The sequence below is a fragment of the Caretta caretta genome, chromosome 27 (genome assembly GCF_965140235.1).
Source record: "Caretta caretta isolate rCarCar2 chromosome 27, rCarCar1.hap1, whole genome shotgun sequence".
Lineage (NCBI taxonomy): Eukaryota > Metazoa > Chordata > Testudines > Cheloniidae > Caretta > Caretta caretta.
This window is the reverse complement of record NC_134232.1, coordinates 6,772,258-6,798,496: the sequence shown is the minus strand read 5'-3', so window position 1 is coordinate 6,798,496 and position 26,239 is coordinate 6,772,258. Positions and strand designations below refer to the sequence as shown.

Below are 26,239 nucleotides of genomic sequence, written 5' to 3'. Positions count from 1 at the left end.
AACACAATCACCAACAATACTTACAACCAACAACTCAGAGGGAGATAGATTTCCCCACCTCTCAGCAGGGAAGTTGAGCAAAGACCCCATCTCGAGAACAAAAGACTGGGAAGCTGAAAGGTGGGGGGATCAGAGTTGGCTGCTGGAAGGAGTTCGGTGCGCTCATCTGGCAAGTGACCAAGGAGGTCAGACAGAGAGGCACACAGAGCCAGAACAACTGTGTTCACTACAGGTTCACTAGGCTCTGGGCTAACAAGAATGGTCTATGTTTTAACGAGAGTTTCTCAAATGCAGCCACCGTGGCCACATGTGACCACCAGGGGCTTTTCATAGAGCCACAGCCTCCTTGGTGGTGATTGGGGGACGCAAAGCAGTGTTAAATATACAAATATCACTTTTCACAGAAACAGACTTACTAGCTAGCAAGTGTTTAAAAAAGCAACCAAAAAGTAAAAGAAATAATAACAAAAAAGACAAGAACATGCAAAACACATTATTTGTTTCTATTCTAGTTAGTTTAGCTCCAGTAAAGAATAGAGACAAATGCACATTATTTTTATTTTTGAGTCTGCAATAAAAAGCTACATAAATAAATTACAATGATTTGGACATGTATATGTGCATATGTATTTGTTTTTCCTAAAGTTAATTGTTTTAGGAAAAATTGTCAGAGCAGCCACCAGCAAGAGTTGGTGGCCACACTGTAAGGCCATCAAAAAATTTCTTGAGACCCCTCATTCACTTCTCTATACTAACCTAAGGATTTCCTGGATCTTACAATTACTCACCAATACCTATAGTTTTTCATGACTATTGGCCATTTAGATTCACAGCTTGTATGCACCCTTGGTGTTAAGTCTGAACCCCATTAAGCACCTGGATGCCTCTTACCTCCATGACCCCTGTCAATCTGGTACAGAATTGGATATAGGACACAATGCACTAGTGGCTTTGGCAGGGAATCTCATAGTATGCTTTTAATGTTAGATCTAAGAGCTTCCTTCAATCCCACTGATCATGAGGTGTTGACTAACGTGCAGACTACAGCAAGAGTGGATGGTAGCTCTGCTCTCTCCTTGTTGAGTGTTCCTAGAGCGTGGTGTGGAGCAGTTGCTCTCTTCACTAAGGGCACTGTCGTGGAATCCCACGGAGTTCACACCTTGTCTCTCCTAACGTTCAAAAAAGATAACGTGCCTTTAAGATGTTTAGTAAGGAGGTGTGCGCTGCAGCTATTTCAATATGGTGTAAGCCCTCTATTTTGCCTAACGCAGTGAATGCTGCTGAATACCTGGAACCTGTTTTGGGGAGAGATTAGGGCACAGATGAGAGTCGGATAGCTGAAGCTCAATCCAGTTAAAACTAAAATGATGATGGTAGATTGGGGAATTGCAACTAGACAATATGGGGAGGATAATTTAATTGCAGGTGTATACCCTCCATTGTGTTCATATTCATAATCTGTGGATTCTGCTGGATCCCCCAGCTATTATTAAATGATTAAACAGCAGCCATTCACTGGAATACTTTTTTGTCTCTGGCAAAGAAACTGCTCCAGTTTTTTTTTTTCAGATGTGGGCCTTGCTATTTTGAGTCATGTCTTCATCGACTCAAGACTGGATTATTATACTGTGCTCTATATGGAGCTTCTAGGTGTTCTAAAGTTTCTTTAAAATTAATTCAATTTGTCATCCAAGTTGCTGTGAGGGATTGTGGGTCCCAAACACAGGACTGCAGGATCCCAGGCAGTCCTCAGACTGCAGCCACTACTCAGCAACTTGCTGGTACCTAGAGGGAGTGGCTGGTGGAACTTAGCTCAGTATAGGCACTGCTCACGAAGCTCCCAATTGGAGGGGATGTCCAGCCTCTCCGACGGGCTCAGACTCACTATTTAAACCAGAATGTAGCACACAAAGTTCTCTGAGTAACTAGGTGCATCACTGGCTGGCTGCTACACTGGACCCTACCTTCTTGTCGGACTCTGGAGCCCTGCTTTGTTCCTGATTCCTGCCTTCCTATTCTGTTCCTGCCCTCCCGGCCTTGCTACAGATCTCTTCTATGCCCCATGCCTGGCTACTGACTCAGCTCTGACTGTTGGCTTGATTCCTGACTCTGTCTCCATCTCTGTCTCCAGTTCACAGCTCCTGATTCCCACTTTGACCACTAGGTCTGACCACATACATCCCAGTCTACAACAGTAGCCATCCAAGGACTTAAGGAAAATTTAACGTCTTTTGACTCTATTACTAATAAGATAACCCAGTTAAAAAAACAACAACAACAAGATAAATAAGATCTTATAGTGTCCTATAGATTGAAACGTAAGGCTCAAATTTGGAATGTGAAGAAAACAATATTAAGTTGCACATTAATGTCTTAATTAAAGACAATTCTATAATACACAGAAAAATTCAAATCTTGAAAAACATTACTAAGGCAGCTGATTGTTGTCTTTTTGTTGACTATTGTGTCGCCCCTTGAATATATCGAAACTTTTTAGGGTCAATGTTAAATCTTACTATAAATCAGATTCTATTTCTGGCACTGTGATTGTAAGCAGATGTGAAAAACAATGATAAGGAAAGGTTAACGTGAATGATATTCAGTAAAGGATAAAAATGCTGTTTAGTAATTAAATAAAGCTCTTATATTCCCAGATAACAGAAAGGCCACTTATGGTATACATATTAAGCTACTTCTGCTTCAGGCTGAGTTTTCTGTCGCAGATGTTTTGGCCTCTACCTTGTTCCCTACTGATCTTCCTGACAATCCAGGAAGTTTTTGGAAACTGTAGGGGACAATTTCCTGGTGCAAGTGCTGGAGGAACCAACTAGGGGCAGAGCTCTTCTTGACCTGCTGCTCACAAACCGGGAAGAATTAGTAGGGGAAGCAAAAGTGGATGGGAACCTGGGAGGCAGTGACCATGAGATGGTCGAGTTCAGGATCCTGACACAAGGAAGAAAGGAAAGCAGCAGAATACGGACCCTGGACTTCAGAAAAGCAGACGTTGACTCCCTCAGGGAAGTGATGGGCAGGACCCCCTGGGAGAATAACATGAGGGGGAAAGGAGTCCAGGAGAGTTGGCTGTATTTTAAAGAATCCTTATTGTGGTTACAGGGACAAACCATCCCAATATGTAGAAAGAACAGTAAATATGGCAGGCGACCAGCTTGGCTTAACAGTGAAATCCTTGCTGATCTTAACCACAAAAAAGAGGCTTTCAAAAAGTGGAAGATTGGACAAATGACTAGGGATGAGTATAAAAATATTGCTCGGGCATGTAGGAATGATATCAGGAAGGCTAAATCGCACCTGGAGTTGCAGCTAGAGAGAGATGTTAAGAGTAACAAGAAGGGTTTCTTCAGGTATGTTGGCAACAAGAAGAAAGCCAAGGAAAGTGTGGGCCCATTCCTGAATGAGGGAGGCAACCTAGTGACAGAGGATGTGGAAAAAGCTAATGTACTCAATACTTTTTTTGCCTCTGTCTTCATGAACAAGGTCAGCTCCCAGACTACTGCACTGGGCAGCACAGCATGGGGAGGAGGTGACAAGCCCTCTGTGGAGAAAGAAGTGGTTCGGGACTATTTAGAAAAGCTGGATGTGCACAAGTCCATGGGGCCGGATGCATTGCATCCGAGAGCGTTAAAGGAATTGGCGGATGTGATTGCAGAACCATTGGCCATTATCTTTGAAAACTCAAGGCGATCAGGGGAAGTCCCAGAAGACTGGAAAAAGGCTAATGTAGTGCCCATCTTTTAAAAAAGGGAAGGAGGAGGATCCTGGGAACTACAGGCCAGTCAGCCTCACCTCAGTCCCTGGAAAAATCATGCAGCAGGTCCTCAAGGAATCAATTCTGAAGCACTTAGAGGAGAGGAAAGTGATCAGGAACAGTCAGCATGGATTCACCAAGGGCAAGTCATGCCTGACTAATCTAATTGCCTTCTATGATGAGATAACTGGTTCTATGGATGAAGGGAAAGCAGTGGACGTGTTATTCCTTGACTTTAGCAAAGTTCTTGACACGGTCTCCCACAGTATGCTTGTCAGCAAGTTAAAGAAGTATGGGCTGGATGGATGCACTACAAGGTGGGTAGAAAGTTGGCTAGATTGTTGGGCTCAACGGGTAGTGATCAATGTCTCCATTTCTAGTTGACAGCCAGTATCTAGCGGAGTGCCCCAAGGGTCGGTCCTGGGGCTGGTTTTGTTCAATATCTTCATTAATGATCTGGAGGATGGTGTGGATTGCACCCTCAGCAAGTTTGCGGATGACACTAAACTGGGAGGAGAGGTGGATACGCTGGAGGGTAGGGATAGGATACAGAGGGACCTAGACAAATTGGAGGATTGGGCCAAAAGAAATCTGATAAGGTTCAACAAGGACGAGTGCAGAATCCTGCACTTAGGACGGAAGAATCCAATGTACCGCTACAGACGAGGGACCGAATGGCTAGGCAGCAGTTCTGCAGAGAAGGACCTAGGGGTTACAGTGGATGAGAAGCTGGATATGAGTCAACAGCGTGCCCTTGTTGCCAAGAAGGCCAATGGCATTTCGGGGTGTATAAGTAGGGGCATTGCCAGCAGATCGAGGGACGTGATCATTCCCCTCTATTCAACATTTTTGAGGCCTCATCTGTAGTACTGTGTCCAGTTTTGGGCCCCACACTACAAGAAGGATGTGGAAAAATTGCAGAGAGTCCAGTGGAGGGCAACAAAAATGATTAGGGGGCTGGAACACATGACTTATGAGAAGAGGCTGAGGGAACTGGGATTGTTTAGTCTGCGGAAGAGAAGAATGAGGGGGGATTTGATAGCTGCTTTTAACTACCTGAAGGGTGGATCCAAAGAGGATGGATCTAGACAATTCTCAGTGATAGCAGATGACAGGACAAGGAGTAATGGTCTCAAGTTGCAGTGGGGGAGCTTTAGGTTGGATATTAGGAAAAACTTTTTCACTAGGAGCATGGTGAAACACTGGAATGCGTTACCTAGGGAGGTGGTGGAATCCCCTTCCTTAGAAGTTTTTAAGGTCAGGCTTGACAAAGCCCTGGCTGGGATGATTTAGTTGGGGATTGGTCCTGCTTTGAGCAGGGGGTTGGACTAGATGACCTCGTGAGGTCCCTTCCAACCCTGATATTCTATGATTCTATGAATTAAAGTCCATTTTACCTTAGCAAACCAATGAATCTGAGTATTTATTCCACATTTTAGCTATCTCCCTATGGGATGAATGGGCAAAGGGTATGCAGTTTCTTTTACCGCTTAACTTCTGTTAAAAAAAAAAAAAGTATGACATCATAACTTGGACAGCAATTGGTCTGTTAAAGTGTTCAATTGACAACAACGTATGCATGAAAAATAGCAGGTATTGGTACTGGAATGAAGCCAGCACTCCAAGGCAGGGATACATCCACTTGGATATAGTCTCCCTAACTGATAAATTATTAAATTGCACTTTGTCCAATTACGGATGAAGAAAAACTATTCAATGAAAATGAAATAATTATTTTATCAATTGAACCTGAACTATACATTTACATTTAGACCCATACTACACATTACACTATGAATGGTTAAATGTTTTTTTCTAAAAATCTCATACTAAAATCAATGTAGCCTGCATTAAAATACTCTCCCCTTAACACAACCTACTTCAGAAACACAAACTTCCTTGTGAAGCAACTAGGGTTGCTAAAAACATAACATACCTGACTCAAGCTCAAGAGGAAGCAAATGAAAAGTTAAGCAACTTTTTCTCCTTACCCACAGACATATACCTTACCATTAACACAATTACTATACACCACAGATCATTTACTTCAACTTTAACTCTACCCCTGCAACCTTCTCTTCTCCACATACCCCTTTACCAAACTACCTTCTCCTAACATTATTATTTGTGGACTTTTGGTATAATAGTATGTTGTGCTGAGAAAAGTTTGGTAAAGGGGTTGATGGAAGACTGATCTTCTTAGAGCATATTTAATTTTCTTATTTTTCTGGGTTTAAGACAGGTATGTTATGTTTGCAGTGACTCTGCTTCACAACAAAAACTTCTGTATATTAATTTCTTAAATTATTTTAAATAGGGGCATGGTGCTGATTGAAGAATGGGATGGACTTGTGGGGTATGTTTAATTCCAGATACTGACAAGGAAAACTTCATGCACCAGCAATTGGTACACATGAATAAGGCAAAGGTTTTTTCACAGATATTTTTTAGTAAAAGTCATGAATAGGTCACAGGCAATAAACAAAAAATCACAGAGCCTGTGACTTGTCCGTTACTTTACTAAAAATAACTGGGGCAGGGCTAGGTAGGGGGAGAAATGGAGTCCCATGGGGGTGCGGGGGACACAGCCCCGACTCCGGTGGCCGCAGTGAGGATCGCAGCCATAGGGGACACAGCCCTTGCTACAGAGCTGGCCCAGCTTCAGGACAGGGGTGCATGACCCGACTGTAGCCCCGGCCAAACCCCAGCCGCAGCAGGGTGTGGGGGTTGCAGACGGCCCTGGGAAGCTGCAAGGAGGGCATGCAGCCCCAGCTGCAGCCTCCAGTGAAGCTGCGGGGCTGGGGCGCACAGCCCCTGCCAAGCCCGGGATGCCACAGGGCTGTGGTGCACGGCCTCTGCCAAGTCCGGGACGCCGCAGAGCTGGGGCACATGGCCCTGGCTGCAGTCCCCAGGACACCATGGCCAAGCCACCCCATAATCTTCTTCTGTGATAAGCTTAAAAGATTGAGCTCCTTGAGTCTACCACTATAAGGCACGTTTCCCAAACCTTTAATCGTCTTGTTGCTTTTCTCTGAAACCTCTCCAGTTCATCAACATCCTCTGTGAAGCAAGGACACCAGAACTGGACACAATATTCCAGTAGCAGTCATACCAGTGCCAAATATAGCCTCTCTCCTCCAACTCAATATTCCCCTATTTATACATCTGAGGATAGCATTAGCCTGTTTAGCTATGGCATTGCTTTGGAAATTCGTGTTCAGCAGATTATTCACCAGGTCCAAGTCTTTTTCAGACTCACTGCTTCCCAGGATAGAGTCTCCCATCCTTTAAATATAGCCTTTTTTCTTTGTTCCTCGATTTATACATTTACATTGGACCATACTGAAACATTGCTGGACAATGCCCAGCTCACTAAGCAATCCAGATTGCCCTATCCATTACCTGTACTCTTCATTATTTATCACTCCCCCAATCTTTGTGCCACCTGCAAACTTCAGCAATAATGATTTGTGTTTTCTTCCAGGCCATGGATAAAAATATTAAATAGCATAAGGAACAGATCCTTGTGGGACACCATGAGAAACATACCCACTCAATGGGTATTCCCAATTAAATTACATTTTAAGACTTATTAGTTAGCCATTTTTAAACCACTTAATATGTGCCAAGTTAATTTTGTATCATTCTAGTTATTTAATCAAAATGTCGTGAAGAGCTAAGTCAACTGCCTTACAGAATTTTACGTATATTACACTAACACTCTTACCTTCTTATCTAAACCCATAGTCTCATCCAAATGATACCAAGTTATTTTGACAAGACCTATTTTCCAAAACCCATGTTCATTAGTATTAATTATATCACCCTCCTTTAATTCTTTATTAATTGAGTCTTGTATCAGCTGTTCCATTATTCTGCCCAGGATCAATGTCAGGCTGAATAGGCCTATCAGTACTTGGATCATCTCATTTAGCCTTGTCAAATACTGGCACATCATTAGCTTTCTTCCAGTACTCTGGAACTTCCAGCACTCTGGAACAGAGGTATTAAAAATCAACATCAACAATCCAGAGAGCTCTTTGACCATATCTTTTAAAACTTCTGAATGCAAATTATCCAGACCTTCTGATTTAAGAATGTCTAACTTTAATAGCTGCTATCTAATATATGTCACTGTTTGAAAAGTGGGAAGTATTTCATCATCATCATCATCACATGATTTGAATATATTGTCTGGCTTTGTTACAAATACTGAACACAAATATTTATTGAACACTTCTGCCTTTTCTGAATTATCATGAAAGATTCTACCATTTCCACCTACTAATGGACCAATAACATTGTCAGGGTTCCTTTTGATCCCGATATACTTCGGTCTCGGCCTGGGATGTAAGTACAGATCCTGGGGGGTGAGCAGGCCTTTTATAGAGGTGGCAACAGGGGAAAGGAGCTATATCTGAAGGCCCCTTACTTACTGCCAAAGCTGCTTCTTGCACTGTCAAGATGGCCTCTCCAATCCTGAGTGGCTGTTTACCTACCCTGGGAAGGGGGGGTTGATGTAATCCCACCTGGATTGGGTTGTGAAAGAGTCCTTTTCCCACCTACACAGCCGGCTGAGATCCCCACTGAACCCAGATCTTCCCTTTTGCCTCTGACTTTTCTCATCCTATGTCTCTCTGAAGCCTGCAGGGGCACCAGTCACTGCAAACACGTCAGAAAAGAAAGCAGAACTGAGAGGATAATCTCTCCAAAACATCAAATGCCCTGAAACATGGCTGGGAATTAAATACACCAATTATTAAGCCAAACTGTTAGTCTAATATTCTGTAATAAAGTTTGGAATTTTCCTCAGAAAAGCTCTGCAACAGGGAGATGTGACTGGGCTGCCTGCTGCTATGGACACAGCACAAACTGGAGGAAGCTTTCAGTATAGGTAGTAAGGTATTATACTACTTTTGTGTAAATTTTATTATAAAATTAATCTTAATTATATTAATCAGTAACTAAAAACAAGCATGTTGATATTTACAACCAGAGGAAGAGTTTAGAACTCTGCATGATTCAATTTTTATTTAACTCAATTTTTATGCCACTTATCTCTAATAAATAAGACAAATGAAACTCAGACATTAATAAGGAAGACAGATTTGGAAAAGTGGCATGAAACAATCAGGTCAAAAGAATTATAAAACTGATAAAGGAAGACTGTATCACCTACTGTATTACACCTCAACTAATAAAAGAATAGCACAGATATGAACATGAAAAATTACAGAATTTCCATTCTACTTGAAGGAACCGTCTCACTGATTTAATAAAGAAGATGGGGGAAGCAGGAGCCCTCCTACCTTGAAATCTGGAATTGAGTTAAATTTCTAAGTGATGATCGCCTTCCTCCATGTGCCAAAAATCCTGCAAGACACAAAAAATCAACAAAATTTAATACTAAGACCCCTCAAAACATTCCATTTAACTATCAGGAAAACTACATCTCACATTTTTGGAATTCAAAATTAAACCCCACTGAAGAAAGGGTACATAAAGTCACAATATCATCATCACATGAACAGCTCACAGCTTTCTACAGGGTATTAATGTATCAGCTACAACCTATTAGTTCTCCTCACCATTAAAATTCCATAGGTGTAAATCTTTAACTGATCAAAATTAATTTTGATCACCTGGAGCACTTCCCTCCCCTCCCCCCCAATGATTTTCATGTGAGGAACTGAGAAAAAGTATAATGTAGTGTTTCTTTCAATATATACACTACAGTGTAATATCTAAAAAGAGCGCACTTTATACCATTTTTTGTGACTACCCATGAGTATTTCTTTTCTGTGCACTACTAAGCTTTTTCATTTAACTCCTGAAGGCTTTACTTAGTTTTTATTCTGCTCTTATTCAAGCACAACTCTCACTGAAGGGGAGTTAAAACTGAGTCAAAATTTCAGGATTTAGTTTTGTTCTTGTATCAAGTATGCACAGTAGCTGTTTAATGAGTTCATCAGTTCGCATCACCTGGTATCTTTGAAAAGGTCACTTATAAATACTGTACTGTATTTTGAAACATAGTGTAAAGTCTATGGAAAGATGTTCTATCACATATATTAGTATTGTGATGTGTGCAGAATCCTGCTTGTTGGCATCTACTGGCATATTATCACAGAAGGCTTCATTGATATACCTGTTGCTGTTTAGAACAAAAAAGTTGAAAGGAAGAAGAGAAGTATAAACAAACAAAAATTAATTGACAGTTAGGGTTGTATCAGGACACATTCACCAACTCAAAAACTGAAAAGCACGGAAATAAGTTAAGGGACAAGTCTCCTACATTCCTTGCCACTGTCACATTGCCTACAACACTGACAATAACACATTCCAACACTACATAAGGCTTTCATTTCCACCTCCAACAGATATTGAGAAGCAGCTTCATCAAATTCACACTTTAGTGCAAAACCTTAACAGGAACCTGCCAGATGCTCTTGCACCAACATTTTGGCACATCTGACAGTCACACATTCCATACATTCGGGAAGTTATTCTACCTTAACATTTCTGAAGTTACATCTCCAACCTTCTATTCCTGGGCAAAAAAACTGAGCAAGTCATAACCACTAAACACCAACATGTGACATCAGCCAACTTCCTGGATACCTCACAGTCAGAGTTCAAATCAGGGCACAGAACAGAGAGAGCTATAGCTGCACTAAAAGATGACCAGTTCTTACAGCCATGGGCAGTGACAGGATCTCCATGATTATGCTGCTGGACCTCTCTGCAGCTTTTGATACATTAGACCACTAGATACTGCTAACCTACCTACATGACAGACCAGAACTGATGGCCCATCACTGAAGCTGTTCCTATCATTCCTCTCCAGCAAAGCCCATAGTGCAGATGGGTAACTGTTCCTCCTCTATAAAGACCCTTGCCTGTGGTACCCCATAGTGCTCTATACTATCCCCTCTTCTTCTCAGTATCTACCTGAGACCACTAGGAGAGACAAAGAGCTACCATGGGCTCACCTGCCAACAATATACCAGTGACTCTCAACTATATACAGGGAGTCCTCGGACGCCACTTACGACACTTTTCAACTGACTACCTGTTTCACCCCTACAACACTTGTTTTGCCCTTACGACACTCGATGTGCATAAGTTTGCTTGAAATCACTTCCTCGTTGCATTATACTGGTATGGAGATGGAAGGGGTCACTTCTGATTGGCTCTGAGGCAGCAGAGTAGCTTGTTGCCAGGTAGGGTTGCTGCTTGTTTTTGATTGACTCCCAGCCCCAGGCGCAGCCAATCAGAAAGCATGAACAGTGATTGGCTGAGGCTCAGCATATGTGCCATTCTCCCTGGCTTTCTGAGCCTGTGTGGCTGGCATTCTGCGCAGCATATGTGAGTTTATATTTTTATTTGAAAGCTGTTTACAAATACAGTGTACAGTAAATACATTGATGTTGCAACATTAGTCATCTATAATTCATTTAGTAAAAAAATCTGGGTTATTGTAGTGAAAATAGTTGTATCAAGCCTTGGTTCAGGAAACAATCTCCCCTTTATACCATTCGTTCCTATGGGAAAAGCAGTTTCAACTTACAACCTTTCGACTTACAATGCAATTCTGAGGAACAAATTGTGTCCGAAGTCCGAGGACTCCATGTATCTCATTCACAACTAATGCAACCACCACCATTACAAGATGTCAGAGTGCCTATCAGAAATCAAAGAGTTTTGGACATAAAGAAGGGATGCAACCTCTTTGCTATGTACTATAACAAGCCTGAGCCCTGGTGAATGGAGACTAAGTCTGCAGGAAGTCATCTAGCTTGTACATAGAAAGGCCCACAACAGACATAGGGAATGGCAGATTTAATGGCAGTCAGAGTCGGAGATGTTTCCACCTCCATGGGCCTTGGCCTTGATTGGCCAAATTAAAAGGTTTTTGAATTGCTAGCTCTATGGGGTCAGAAGGGTGGAAAGGCAGCTATCAGAGTAACAGCCGTGTTAGTCTGTATTCGCAAAAAGAACAGGAGTACTTGTGGCACCTTAGAGACTAACCAATTTATTTGAGCATAAGCTTTCGTGAGCTACAGCTCACTTCATCGGATGCACACTGTGGAAAATACAGAAGATGTTTTTATACACACAAACCATGAAAAAATGGGTGCTTATCACTACAAAAGGTATTCTCTCCCCCCACCCCACTCTCCTGCTGGTAATAGCTTATCTAAAGTGATCACTCTCCTTACAATCTGTATGATAATCAAGATGGGCCATTTCCAGCACAAATCCAGGGTTTAACAAGAACGTCTGAGGAACGGGGGGGGAGGGGCGGGAGGAAACACGGGGAAATAGGTTGCCTTCCATAATGACTTAGCCACTCCCAGTCTCTATTCAAGCCTAAGTAAATTGTATCCAATTTGCAAATGAATTCCAATTCAGCAGTCTCTCGCTGAAGTCTGGTTTTGAAGTTTTTCTTTTGTAATATCGCAACTTTCATGTCTGTAATTGCGTGACCAGAGAGATTGAAGTGTTCTCCGACTGGTTTATGAATGGTATAATTCTTGACATCTGATTTGTGTCCATTTATTCTTTTACGCAGAGACTGTCCAGTTTGACCAATGTACATGGCAGAGGGGCATTGCTGGCACATGATGGCATGCACCACATTGGTAGATGTGCAGGTGAACGAGCCTCTGATAGTGTGGCTGCTGTTATTAGGCCCTGTGATGGTGTCCCCTGAATAGATATGTGGGCACAGTTGGCAACGGGCTTTGTTGCAAGGATAGGTTCCTGGGTTAGTGGTTCTGTTGTGTGGTATGTGGTTGCTGGTGAGTATTCGCTTCAGGTTGGAGGGCTGTCTGTAGGCAAGGACTCGCCTGTCTCCCAAGATTTGTGAGAGTGTTGGGTCATTCTTCAGGATAGGTTGTAGATCCTTGATAATGCATTGGAGGGGTTTTAGTTGGGGGCTGAAGGTGACAGCTAGTGGCGTTCTGTTATTTTCTTTGTTAGGCCTGTCCTATAGTAGGTGACTTCTGGAAACTCTTCTGGCTCTATCAATCTGTTTCTTCACTTCAGCAGGTGGGTATTGTAGTTGTAAGAATGCTTGATAGAAATCTTGTAGGTGTTTGTCTCTGTCTGAGGGGTTGGAGCAAATGCGGTTGTATCGTAGAGCTTTGCTGTAGACAATGGATCATGTGGTGTGGTCAGGGTGAAAGCTGGAGGCATGTAGGTAGGAATAGCGGTCAGTAGGTTTCTGGTATAGGTGGTGTTTATGTGACCATCGTTTATTAGCACTGTAGTGTCCAGGAAGTGGATCTCTTGTGTGGACTGGACCAGGCTGAGGTTGATGGTGGAATGGAAATTGTTGAAATCATGGTGGAATTCCTCGAGGGCTTCTTTTCCATGGGTCCAGATGATGAAGATGTCATCAATACAGAGCAAGTAGAGTAGTGGCGTTAGGAGACGAGAGCTGAGGAAGCGTTGTTCTAAGTCACCCATAAAAATGTTGGCATACTGTGGGGCCATGCGGGTACCGATAGCAGTGCTGCTGATTTGAAGGTATACATTGTCCCCAAATGTAAAATAGTTATGGGTGAGGACAAAGTCACAAAGTTCAGCTACTAGGTTTGCCGTGACATTATCGGGGATAGTGTTCCTGACAGCTTGTAGTCCATCTTTGTGTGGAATGTTGGTGTAGAGGGCTTCTACATCCATAGTGGCCAGGATGGTGTTATCAGGAAGATCACCAATGGATTGTAGTTTCCTCAGGAAGTCAGTGGTGTCTTGAAGGTAGCTGGGAGTGCTGGTAGCGTAGGGCCTGAGGAGGGAGTCTACATAGCCAGACAATCCTGCTGTCAGGGTGCCAATGCCTGAGATGATGGGGCGTCCAGGGTTTCCAGGTTTATGGATCTTGGGTAGTAGACAGAATATCCCAGGTCGGGGTTCCAGGGGTGTATCTGTGCGGATTTGATCTTGTGCTTTTTCAGGGAGTTTCTTGAGCAAATGCTGTAGTTTCTTTTGGTAACCCTCAGTGGGATCAGAGGGTAATGGCTTGTAGAAAGTCGTGCTGGAGAGCTGCCGAGCAGCCTCTTGTTCATATTCCGACCTATTCATGATGACAACAGCACCTCCTTTGTCAGCCTTATTGATTATGATGTCAGAGTTGTTTCTGAGGCTGTGGATGGCATTGTGTTCTGCACGGCTGAGGTTATGGGGCAAGTGATGCTGCTTGTCCACAATTTCAACCCGTGCACGTCGGCGGAAGCACTCTATGTAGAAGTCCAGTCTGCTGTCTCGACCTTCAGGAGGAGTCCACCTAGAATCCTTCTTTTTGTAGTGTTGGTAGGGAGGTCTCTGTGGATTAGTATGTTGTTCAGAGGTGTGTTGGAAATATTCCTTGAGTTGGAGACGTCGAAAATAGGATTCTAGGTCACCACAGAACTGTATCATGTTTGTGGGGGTGGAGGGACAGAAGGAGAGGCCCCGAAATAGGACAGCTGCTTCTGCTGGGCTAAGAGTATAGTTGGATAGGTTAACAATATTGCTGGGTGGGTTGAGGGAACCATTGCTGTGGCCCCTTGTGGCATGTAGTAGTTTAGAAAGTTTAGTGGAACCATGAGGAAAAGGCTGCAGGATAGCAAGCTCTTGGAGAGGATGATTACAGTTTGGTGGAGTAAGATGGCAGCTGTAATTGTGGGTGAGTAGTCCCTTTCCTTTTGTTTTGAAGCTAGTTCCAGGACTCGGTCAGCGGCACCAGGTAGCTGTAATCATTAAAAGCTAATTTGTTCTTCATCCTATAAGTGATCGCCTTGTGCCTGATTTCTCCAACTCCATTTCCAGCCATCAAACCCAGAACTTTCTTTCGTCTGCATCCACCCCGCCACTCAGCGTCCCCAGCCTTTCCCCAAGGGAAGAGGGGAGTAAAACTATGAAAAATATATCACATCCTCCCCTAATTAACAGCACTTATCTCAGAGTACAGAACACATTTTCTGACGCTTTACAAGTAAGTCCTTTGATCAATTTATGCATTAAAACTAAATAAAAACTATGCCCTTTAAGGAATTAGCCTTCTGTGTCCATCTTTTATTGGTCCTGAATTATCTTAATAATGGAATAATGCAGACACTTCAAACTTTCAATGAAAATAAAGTTAATTGAAATCTTGTGCAAATGCCATATTTGAAGAAATGAAGTTATAATTAAGCTAAGTTATCAAAATTGTATCTAATTTATGCTTATATCAGGAACAGTCAGGCTTAGGTCCACAGTAAAGGTAAATTAAATTAAGTGGGGCCTATTGTGACATCAGAGTTACTCAACCAATCACCTTCCTTTCTCTACAGCTAATTTTCATGCAATAATTCTATTGGTTGGAATTACTCAGCAGTTTGAAGGAGACTGGACATGTGTCAAACATTCTCATTGATAGATTAGTTGTCTCAATTGTCATTATTCATTAAAGAGTCTCTGGCTAAATGCCAGCTTGTGCATCAGCACTTGAAAGGCTTGCCAAGTCACTGCTGCCCTGGTTCACTGTGTATTGAGGCGACAATACCGGGGAAACTGAGGCAGTAGTGCTGGGGGAGCTCTTAAAGCACATACACACTGGGACTCAGAGGCTGAGTGGAGACAGGGCACTTTATATTTACAGCGAGATAGCTAAGTGGGGTCAGTCATGGACAGAAGATATAATGCTGACCTCACCTCACTACCTTCACGGTAAAACCTACAAGTGTCTTCTCTCCATTTAGGATTTCCAAGTGAGAAAACTATTGCATGTTAATTATCTCACTGTAAAAAACCCACCCTTTTGTCAGTGATGACAAACCCTAAGGCAGAGGTTCTCAAACTGTGGTCCATGGACCCCACCAGTGGTCCGCGAGCTCCATTCAGGTGGTCCACGGATAGTTCCCTCTAAGATGCTCACCTGGGCAGCTGCACACAAGAGAATGAAGGACCATCCACCTAATTAATGGAGCTGCGCAGGCATGGCTCCACTAATTAGGTGCCTGGACCCTTAAGAAGACGCACATGTAAGGTGAGGTGGTGGCCTTGGGGGAAATAGGAGGGTAGGTGGGAGGAGGTAGTGGGGTGAGAAAAGGGGGTGGGCGGAATTTGGGATGTGCAGGGCTGCGGCGGCCAGAGAAAGAGGCAACTTTCCCCAGCTCCAGGGCTGCGGCTGCTGGGGAGAGACGGTCCTCCTTCCAAGCCTCAACTCTGTGGCTGCTTTGGCAGGGGAGACACCGCCCCCCCCTTCCCAGTCCCAGATCAGGGGCTGCCATGGCGGGGGAGAGAGGGCACATCCATTGCATTAGAAAGGTAAGACTATAGATATTAAAATATGAGTTGTGTACCTTTATTTGTAGAACAAAAAAAGTTAATTATTACTAAGGTTTTTTATATATAGCGCTTTTACCCAAAGCGCTTTACAATAGTTAGCTAACGTTACAAACAAAATTGGGAAAGATCATTAAGTGGTCCGCCGAGACCCACAGCAATTTTCAAGTGGTCTGCAGAAAAAAAAAGTTTGAGAACCACTGCCCTAAGGTGTTTTCTACACTTACAGTGCTGCAGCACTAAGTGAAGACACTACCTTTTCTGATGGGAGACCTTCTTCTCTCTACATAGGTACTCCACCTCCCTGAGAGGCGGTGGCTACGTCAGCAGGAGAAGCCCTCCCATCAACATAGTGCCGTTCATACTGGAAGTTGGGTTGGGATAAATGCATTGCTCAGAGGTGTGGATTTTCCACATCCCTGAATGACTAGTTATAGTGGCATAAACTGATAGAGTAAACCAAGCCTAAGACTACTGCAAATTCATGGCCAGATTGACCAGTACATCTCATTGGCTTTGATTTTCTTTGTGATGCAAAGCAGCTCTAAGGCGAGCGCAATTAGCTGATATACTCTGGCTTTGATGTAACCATGATTCTTCCCTGACATTTTTAAAAAATATCTAAGGTTGATAATATATATTCAAATCTTTAGAAATATCACATAACAGCAATCTTGTTTAGTGTCCTGCTTTGAGCAGGGGGTTGGACTAGATGACCTCCTGAGGTCCCTTCCAACCCTGATATACTATGATTCATATATATATATATTTATCTTTTTTAAAGACTATGTTAAAATGGAATTAAGGATGACAATACATTTCAGTAACTTCTTGGGGAATATACATTACAGCAATGTTGTAGTTATCCCAAAACCTAGCACCTGAAAATCCAGGAAATTCAGAGTTAATGTTACACTATTTTGTACATGCCTCCAGCTTTCACCCTGACCACACCACACGATCCATCGTCAACAGCCAAGCTCTGCGATACAACCGCACTTGCTCCAACCCCTCAGACACAGACAAACACCTACAAGATCTCTATCAAGCATTCTTACAACTACAATACCCACCTGCGGAAGTGAAGAAACAGATTGATAGAGCCAGAAGAGTTCCCAGAAGTCACCTACTACAGGACAGGCCTAACAAAGAAAATAACAGAACGCCACTAGCCGTAACCTTCAGCCCCCAACTAAAACCCCTCCAACGCATTATTAAGGATCTACAACCTATCCTGAAGGATGACCCAACACTCTCACAAATCTTGGGAGACAGGCCAGTCCTTGCCTACAGACAGCCACCCAACCTGAAGCAAATACTCACCAACAACCACATACCACACAACAGAACCACTAACCCAGGAACCTATCCTTGCAACAAAGCCCGTTGCCAACTGTGCCCACATATCTATTCAGGGGACACCATCACAGGGCCTAATAACGTCAGCCACACTATCAGAGGCTCGCTCACCTGCACATCCACCAATGTGGTGCATGCCACCATGTGCCAGCAATGCCCCTCTGCCATGTACATTGGTCAAACTGGACAGTCTCTACGTAAAAGAATAAATGGACACAAATCCGATGTCAAGAATAACAACATTCATAAACCAGTCGGAGAACACTTCAATCTCTCTGGTCACGCAATTACAGACATGAAGGTCGCTATCTTAAAACAAAAAAACTTCAAATCCAGACTCCAGCGAGAAACTGCTGAATTGGAATTCATTTGCAAATTGGATACTATTAATTTAGGCTTAAATAGAGACTGGGAGTGGCTAAGTCATTATGCAAGGTAGCCTATTTCCCCTTGTTTTTTCCTACCCCCTCCCCCCAGACGTTCTGGTTAAACTTGGATTTATGCTGGAAATGACCCACCTTGATTATCATACACATTGTAAGGAGAGTGGTCAGTTTGCATAAGCTATTACCAGCAGGAGAGTGAGATTGTGTGTGTGGTTTTTGGAAAAAGGGGGGGGGTGAGAAAACCTGGATTTGTGCTGGAAATGGCCCACCTTGATTATCATGCACATTGTAGGGAGAGTGGTCACTTTGGATGAACTATTACCAGCAGGAGAGTGAGTTTGTGTGTGTATGGGGGTGGGGGGTGAGAAAACCTGGATTTGTGCTGGAAATGGCCCACCTTGATTATCATACACATTGTAAAGAGAGTGGTCACTTTGGATGGGCTATTACCAGCAGGAGAGTGAGTTTGTTGGGGGGGGGGGGGGGCGCGGAGGGTGAGAAAACCTGGATTTGTGCTGGAAATGGCCCAACTTGATTATCATACACATTGTAAGGAGAGTGATCACTTTACATAAGCTACTACCAGCAGGAGAGTGGGGTGGGAGGAGGTATTGTTTCATGGTCTCTGTGTATATAATGTCTTCTGCAGTTTCCACAGTATACATCTGATGAAGTGAGCTGTAGCTCACGAAAGCTTATGCTCAAATAAATTGGTTAGTCTCTAAGGTGCCACAAGTACTCCTTTTCTTTTTGCGAATACAGACTACCACGGCTGTTACTCTGAAAACTATTTTGTGGATATATCTAAATACACACAGCAGCCAGATCTTTCCAATCTAAAACCTTTCTCCAGAAATAATTTTAAAAAAAAATATTTGGTAATACTTTGAAAAGAAAACCCACACACAATGCTATGCTCAGTCTTCTTAGACACTGCTATGTATTACTGAATGTCATAAAAAGTGGCAATATTTGTACTAATTTTAATGTAAAATTCATGTTGTAATGATCCAGGGATCTCTTAACTCAGGGAAACAGAAACAGTATGTGGGTTTTTGTTCTCTGGGCACACTTAGTCTGACCTAAAACTTTAGATGCAGAATCAATTTAATATTAACAGTCCTCTCTAATTTTCTGGAAAATAAGAGAAGAGGTTCTCAAACCAGCTTTTCATAAAGAAAAACTGACTACATTTGGTTATTTATTTTACAGCAAGCCCATTGAGTGACCTATTTTATTTTATTAAGGGGTTGATTTAAAACAAAAACAAAAACCAAAAAAACCATGTGCAACATATATTCATAACTGGGAAGAATACAGAAAATCAACAAGATCTAATTCTTTCCTGAACCTTATTTGGCTGGAAGGTATGAGTAACTTCAAGGCAGTATAGAGAAAGCTGCACTTCATGAAAAATATATTGATGACTGGCAGCAAATAACAGATAATCTGAGTTTGATAGTGTCACCTTATTTTCTTAGTTTAATCTGCATCTCAAAATCACTGTACAGTTTCATAGAATCATAGAATATCAGGGTTGGAAGGGACCTCAGGAGGTCATCTAGTCCAACCCCCTGCTCAAAGCAGGACCAATCCCCAACTAAATCATCCCAGCCACGGCTTTGTCAAGCCTGACCTTAAAAACTTCTAAGGAAGGAGATTCCACCACTTCCCTAGGTAATGCATTCCAGTGTTTCACCAGCCTCCTAGTGAAAAAGTTTTTCCTAATATCCAACCTAAACCTCCCCTGCTGCAACTTGAGACCATTACTCCTTGTTCTGTCATCTGCTACCACTGAGAACAGTCTAGATCCATCCTCTTTGGAACCCCCTTTCAGGTAGTTGAAAGCAGCTATCAAATACCCCCTCATTCTTCTCTTCCGCAGACTAAACAATCCCAGGTCCCTCAGCCTCTCCTCATAAGTCATGTGTTCCAGTCCCCTAATCATTTTTGTTGCCCTCCGCTGGACGTTTTCCAATTTTTCCACATCCTTCTTGTAGTGTGGGGCCCAAAACGGGACACAGTACTACAGATGAGGCCTCACCAATGTCGAATAAAGGGGAATGATCATGTCCCTCGATCTGCTGGCAACACCCCTACTTATACATCCCAAAATGCCAAACTGGCCTTCTTGGCAACAAGGGCACGCTGTTGACTCATATCCAGCTTCTCATCCACTGTAACCCCTAGATCCTTCTCTGCAGAACTGCTGCCTAGCCATTCGGTCCCCTAATCTGTAACGGTGCATATGGGATTCTTCCGTCCTAAGTGCAGGACTCTGCACTTGTCCTTGTTCAAGCTCATCAGATTTCTTTTGGCCCAATCCTCCAATTTACGGAAGGCCCTCTGTATCCTATCCCTACCCTCCAGCATATCTACCTCTCCTCCCAGTTTAGTGTCATCTGCAAACTTGCTGAGGGTGCAATACACACCATCCTCCAGATCATTAAGGAAGATATTGAAAAAAACCAGCCCCAGGACCGACCCTTGGGGCACTCCACTTGATACTGGCTGCCAACTTGACATGGAGCCATTGATCACTACCCGTTGAGCCCAACAATCTAGCCAGCTTTCTAGCCACCTTATAGTGCATTCATCCAGCCCATACTTCTTTAACTTGCTGGCAAGGACACTGTGGGAGGCCGTGTCAAAAGCTTTGCTAAAGTCAAGGAACTTTCCACTGCTTTCCCCTCATCCACAGAGCCAGTTATCTTGTCATAGAAGGCAATTAGATTAGTCAGGCATGACTTGCCCTTGGTGAATCCATGCTGACTGTTCCTGATCACTTTCCTCTCCTCTAAGTGCTTCAGAATTGATTCCTTGAGGACCTGCTGCATGATTTTTCCAGGGACTGAGGTGAGGCTGACTGGCCTGTAGTTCCCAGGATCCTCCTCCTTCCCTTTTTTAAAAGATGGGCACTACATTAGCCTTTTTCCAGTCTTCTGGGACTTCCCCTGATCGCCTTGAGTTTTCAAAGATAATGGCCAATGGTTCTGCAATCACATCCGCCAATTCCTTTAACGCTCTCGGATGCAATGCATCCGGCCCCATGGACTTGTGCACATCCAGCTTTTCTAAATAGTCCCGAACCACTTCTTTCTCCACAGAGGGCTGGTCACCTCCTCCCCATGCTGTGCTGCCCAGTGCAGTAGTCTGGGAGCTGACCTTGTTTGTGAAGACAGAGACAAAAAAAGCATTGAGTACATTCGCTTTTTCCACATCCTCTGTCACTAGGTTGCCTCCCTCATTCAGGAAGGGGCCCACACTTTCCTTGACTTTCTTCTTGTTGCTAACATACCTGAAGAAACCCTTCTTGTTACTCTTAACATCTCTTGCTAGTTGCAACTCCATGTGTGATTTGGCCTTCCTGATTTCACTCCTGCATGCCCAAGCAATATTTTTATACTCTTCCCTGGTCATTTGTCCAATCTTCCACTTCTTGTAAGCTTCTTTTTTGTGTTTAAGATCAGCAAGGATTTCACTGTTAAGCCAAGCTGGTCGCCTGCCATATTTACTATTCTTTCTACACATCGGGATGGTTTGTCTCTATAACCTCAATAAGGATTCTTTAAAATACAGCCAGCTCTCCTGGACTCCTTTCCCCCTCATGTTATTCTCCCAGGGGATCCTGCCCATCACTTCCCTGAGGGAGTCAACGTCTGCTTTTCTGAAGTCCAGGGTCCGTATTCTGCTGCTCTCCTTTCTTCCCTGTGTCAGGATCCTGAACTCGACCATCTCATGGTCACTGCCTCCCAGGTTCCCATCCACTTTAGCTTCACCTACTAATTCTTCCCAGCTTGTGAACTGCAGGTCAAGAAGAGCTCTGCCCCTAGTTGGTTCCTCCAGCACTTGCACCAGGAAATTGTCCCCTACGCTTTCCAAAAATTTCCTGGATTGTGTGTGCACCGCTGTATTGCTCTCCCAGCAGATATCGGGGTGATTGAAGTCTCCCATGAGAACCAGGGCCTGTTATCTAGTAACTTCTGTTAGTTGCCGGAAGAAAGCCTCGTCCACCTCATTCCACTGCTCCGGTGGTCTATAGCAGACTTCCATCACGACATCACCCTTGTTGCTCACACTTCTAAACTTAATCCAGAGACACTCAGGTTTTTCTGCAGTTTCATACCGGAGCTCTGAGCAGTCAGACTGCTCTCTTACATACAATGCAACTCCCCCACCTTTTCTGCCCTGCCTGTCCTTCCTGAACAGTTTATATCCATCCATGACAGTACTCCAGTCTTGGGAGTTATCCCACCAAGTCTCTGTTATTCCAATCACATCATAATTCCTTGACTGTGCCAGGACTTCCAGTTCTCCCTGCTTGTTTCCCAGGCTTCTTGCATTTGTGTATACACATTTGAGATAACTTGCTGTTTGTCCTACTTTCTTAGTATGAGGCAGGTGCCCTCCCCTCTCGCACTCTCCTGCTCATGCTTCCTCCCAGTATCCCACGTCTTCACTTTCCTCAGGGCTTTGGTCTCCTTCCCCCAGTAAACCTAGTTTAAAACCCTTCTCACTAGGTTAGCCAGCCTGCTTGCGAAGATGCTCTTCCCTCTCTTCGTTAGGTGGAGCCCGTCCCTGCCTAGCACTCCTCCTTCTTGGAACACCAACCCATGGTCAAAGAATCCAAAGCCTTTTCTCCGACACCTCCTGTGTAGCCATTCGTTGACTTCCATGATTTGACGGTCTCTACCCCAGCCTTTTCCTTCCACGGGGAGGATGGACGAGAACATCACTTGCGCCTCAAACTCCTTTATCCTTCTTCCCAGAGCCACGTAGTCTGCAGTGATCCGCTTGAGGTCATTCTTGGCAGTATCATTGGTGCCCATGTGGAAAAGCAGAAAGGGGTAGTGATCCGAGGGCTTGATGAGTCTTGGTAGTCTCTCCGTCACATCGTGAATCCTAGCTCCTGGCAAGCAGCAGACTTCCCGGTCAGGGCGGCAGATAGATGACTCAGTCCCTGATCTGTAGCACTTACTATTATTATACCCCTCTGTTTAACACTGCCAAACTGGCAGTGTTAAACAGAGGGGTATAATAATAGTAAGTGCTACAGATCAGTATGCAGACAGGTTCATAAGTAGAGCTATGGGGGGAAATTTTCATAGTTTCAAACAATACTCTGCTTGTCTCCAGCCAGTGCTTCTAGTTCCTGACTTTTATGACAGATTCCATAACTTAAAAATAAATGATCACCAATAATACTGGGGGGAAATGTCTGTATATAAATTATATGAAAGTGTCAGTTTGGCCATTTTAAAATACAGTATTTTGTTACTGTAGTTAAATGTTAAAGAAACAAACATATTTCCAAAACAATTTAAGAGAATGTATGTACTATAGCTAAAATAGCAATATACAATAGTATTTTTCTTGAAATATCTCCAGAATTGTCTGGTAATTCATGACCCTCCAAGACATTTGCTCTCCACAGGAATGATACAACTGGAGAAATCCAGGTTAAGACTTTCCAATGCTGTGGTCAAAGCATTTGAAACAAATACTTGTTATTGAAGGAGACCAGACTCCACTCAAATCTAACCAGGTTCAGACTAAGAAAGGCTTTCCTTATCAATCACCTCCATAAAAAAATCCACACAGTCCCATGAAGAAAGCACTTTTTAAGCCTCTTTAGGTCTTCTTCATAACTGTCCGCCACCACTTAGACAGTAAGGTAATAGGAGGTACCTTAAAAATAGCTATATTAAGATAGAGGGAAGACAGACTTCTTCTTTAAGGTGGTTGATCCTTCACAATTTGATAACTGAAAAGCTTAACAATTTGTACCATTTTTTGGATAACTAAAGATATTTCTTTAAAAATATCTCAGCAACTTACTGCCATTGGTCTGCTTAACATCTCATAATGCAATAACACATCTTCTGTTTTGTATTTTACAGTACTAGTTTGTCTACAGTTTATACTTCATACATAATGAGTGTTGACTACCCATAATTTGTTTGATATTTCATCTGTATTCAGAGTATAGTTCATGAATGTTCTCTGCAATGAGTCTCTAAACAGTGAACTTCCATCTACTCATAATTACATTACAAATCTTTATGTGAGTGCAGCAGCTCTCAGTGAACTGTCAATAAAATCTGCACATTGCTAAAATGCTTTTATTCCTTAAATGTCTATAATCCTCTTTCTAATTATACTTGTAGATACTGCACTTTAACTAATGGTATGAGAATTCTAAATTCTGAAATATTATATCTCAACATGTTTGCTTACAGAATATTAAATAAACAATTATGAACAACTCCCTCTCTACCCCTTCTTCTCTATTTTTCAAAAAAATCAGTCACATTGTTTTACAATCTGAACCATGCTACCAAGTTACAAGGCATGGTTCCGATATATGCTAATATCCTAAAGCCTTAAATTTTTTCCAATTCACAGCATATCAAAACATTTTCTGGTCACTGCACAAAAGCCAGGCAGGCCCCATTTTTGGTTCAGTTTTTCCCAGAAAATCCTCTTAGTCCAAGAAGGTAGAAGATAGCAGCCCAAATTCTTTGACTGCTTCAATGGCTTCCTGTAAGTCTCCAAATCCAATTTAAAAAAAAATAACCACCTCTTGTTTTCAGAGCTCTATATAAGTTTACTCTGCCCCCTTTCATTGATCTTTTACCTTCTCACTCTGCTCCTTCAGCCTTGGCGTTTCTTATCTCAGTTAGGAGTCACTCATAAAGGCACATCTGTGCCAAGTTTCTACTTTTTCTTTTGAGATACCATGCCACTTTTCAATCTCATCTTAAATTCTCTGTTCACTTTAGCCTAACATGAACACTAAAACCCTGCCCATCTCCCTCTTCATTCCATTACTGCGCATCTCCAATTTTATCTGCAAGGATATTTCCATGGATTAAATTTTAGCTCTTCTCTTTACTTGCTATCATCTGACATGTTGTTCCCCTTTCTGCCAGTTTTTGACTTCTTCTACATAAATCTGTAATACAGTTCTTGTTATATTTACAATGCCTATTCATCAGAAGGGAAACATGTATTCATACTTACTCAACACCATCCATTAAATATGGTTAAAGCACTTTCAGACTGCATCTCATAACCACCTTAATACAGTAATGTAGTATTACAAATTAAAATCTTTACATTAAGCTATCACTGAAAAAAACTGCATAACCATATGAGTTTTGTTTAGGAAAAACAAATAAATATGCACAGATACATGTCCAAATCACTGGAATTTATTTATGTAGGGTTTTTTGCAATAATAAAAATAATGTAATTGTTTCTATTCTTTACTGGTCCTAAACAGACTAGAAACACAAATAAGGTGCTTTGCACATTCTTGTCTTTTTTGTTGTTTTTTCTTTTGCTTTTTTGGTTGCCCCCCCCCTTTTTTTTTTCAAAAAGACTTGCTGGCTAGTAAGTCTGCTGCTGTTAAAAAAGTGATATTTGCATGTTAATATGACTTTTCAAAACCTCCCAGGTAGCTACTAAGGCTATGTCTACACAACAGACCTTACAGCGACAGAGTTGTACCGCTGCAGCTGTACCGCTGTAAGGTCTCCTGTGTAGCTGCTCTACACTGGTGGGAGAAGCTCTCCCGCTGGCATAATTAAACCACCCCCAATGAGCGGCGGTAGCTATGTTGGCAGGAAACCATCTCCCGCCAACATACTGCTGTCCACACCAGTGCTTCTGTCTGTGAAACTTCTGTCAGTCAGCGGTGTTTTGTTCACTCCCCGTTCGACAAAAGTGCTGGTGTAGACATCATAGCCTTAGTCTGCTGTGAAAAGTGATATTAACAAACATACAAATATCACTTTTCACAGCAGACTTACTCAGCCTTGGCATGCCAGGATACTAATTAAGCCCTGAATGGTGAGGTGGGTAGAGAGGCAGCAGGGCCAGTGGTGATGGGGGGAATGAATTGCGGGTCTGGGGGAGGCAGCAGGGGCCGGGGTGATGGGGGGGTGAGCTCGGGGCCAGAGCCCACTGCCACATGGACAGGGGCTGGAGCCCACCGCTGTGCAGCTGGGGGACAGAGCCTGAAGCCTTGAGCCAGACCCCAGAGCCTGGAGGTGGTGCCTGAAGCCCTACAACTACAGCCTGCCGCCCACCATCACAGGGCTGCAGCCTGACTCCACCACTCCCGGGAAGGTGGGGAACTCACTGGCTGCTTGCTCCTCCAGTGTTTGTGTCTCCAGAGGGGACAAGCCTCAAACCCTGCTGAAGGCCCCAAGGGAGGGACTGCTACTGTCTCCCCCATGCTCCGCAATCACCACACAGGAAGCTGTGGCCGCAAGAAAAGCCCCTGGAGGCAGCATGTGGCCCAGGTGGCCACATTTGAGAAACATTGCCTTAGCTTATCAAATAAACAAAAAAAATTCCAGTGCGGGCAAGGCCTTGAGACCCAGCGATCTGCACGGAAAAAAGTGTC

The 26,239-nt window shown here is 43.1% G+C and overlaps 1 protein-coding gene across 9 annotated transcripts in view; it reads right to left on the bottom strand.

Moving 5' to 3' along the window:
• Nucleotides 1-26,239, bottom strand: part of TANC2 (tetratricopeptide repeat, ankyrin repeat and coiled-coil containing 2) — a 713,825-nt gene that overhangs the window by 582,933 nt on the left and 104,653 nt on the right. For all 9 annotated transcript variants that reach the window (XM_048830451.2, XM_048830452.2, XM_048830456.2 and 6 more), the window contains exon 2: nucleotides 9,076-9,139. The gene's annotated coding sequence lies outside the window, so the exon portion shown is untranslated. The remainder of the gene's footprint in view (nucleotides 1-9,075; nucleotides 9,140-26,239) is intronic.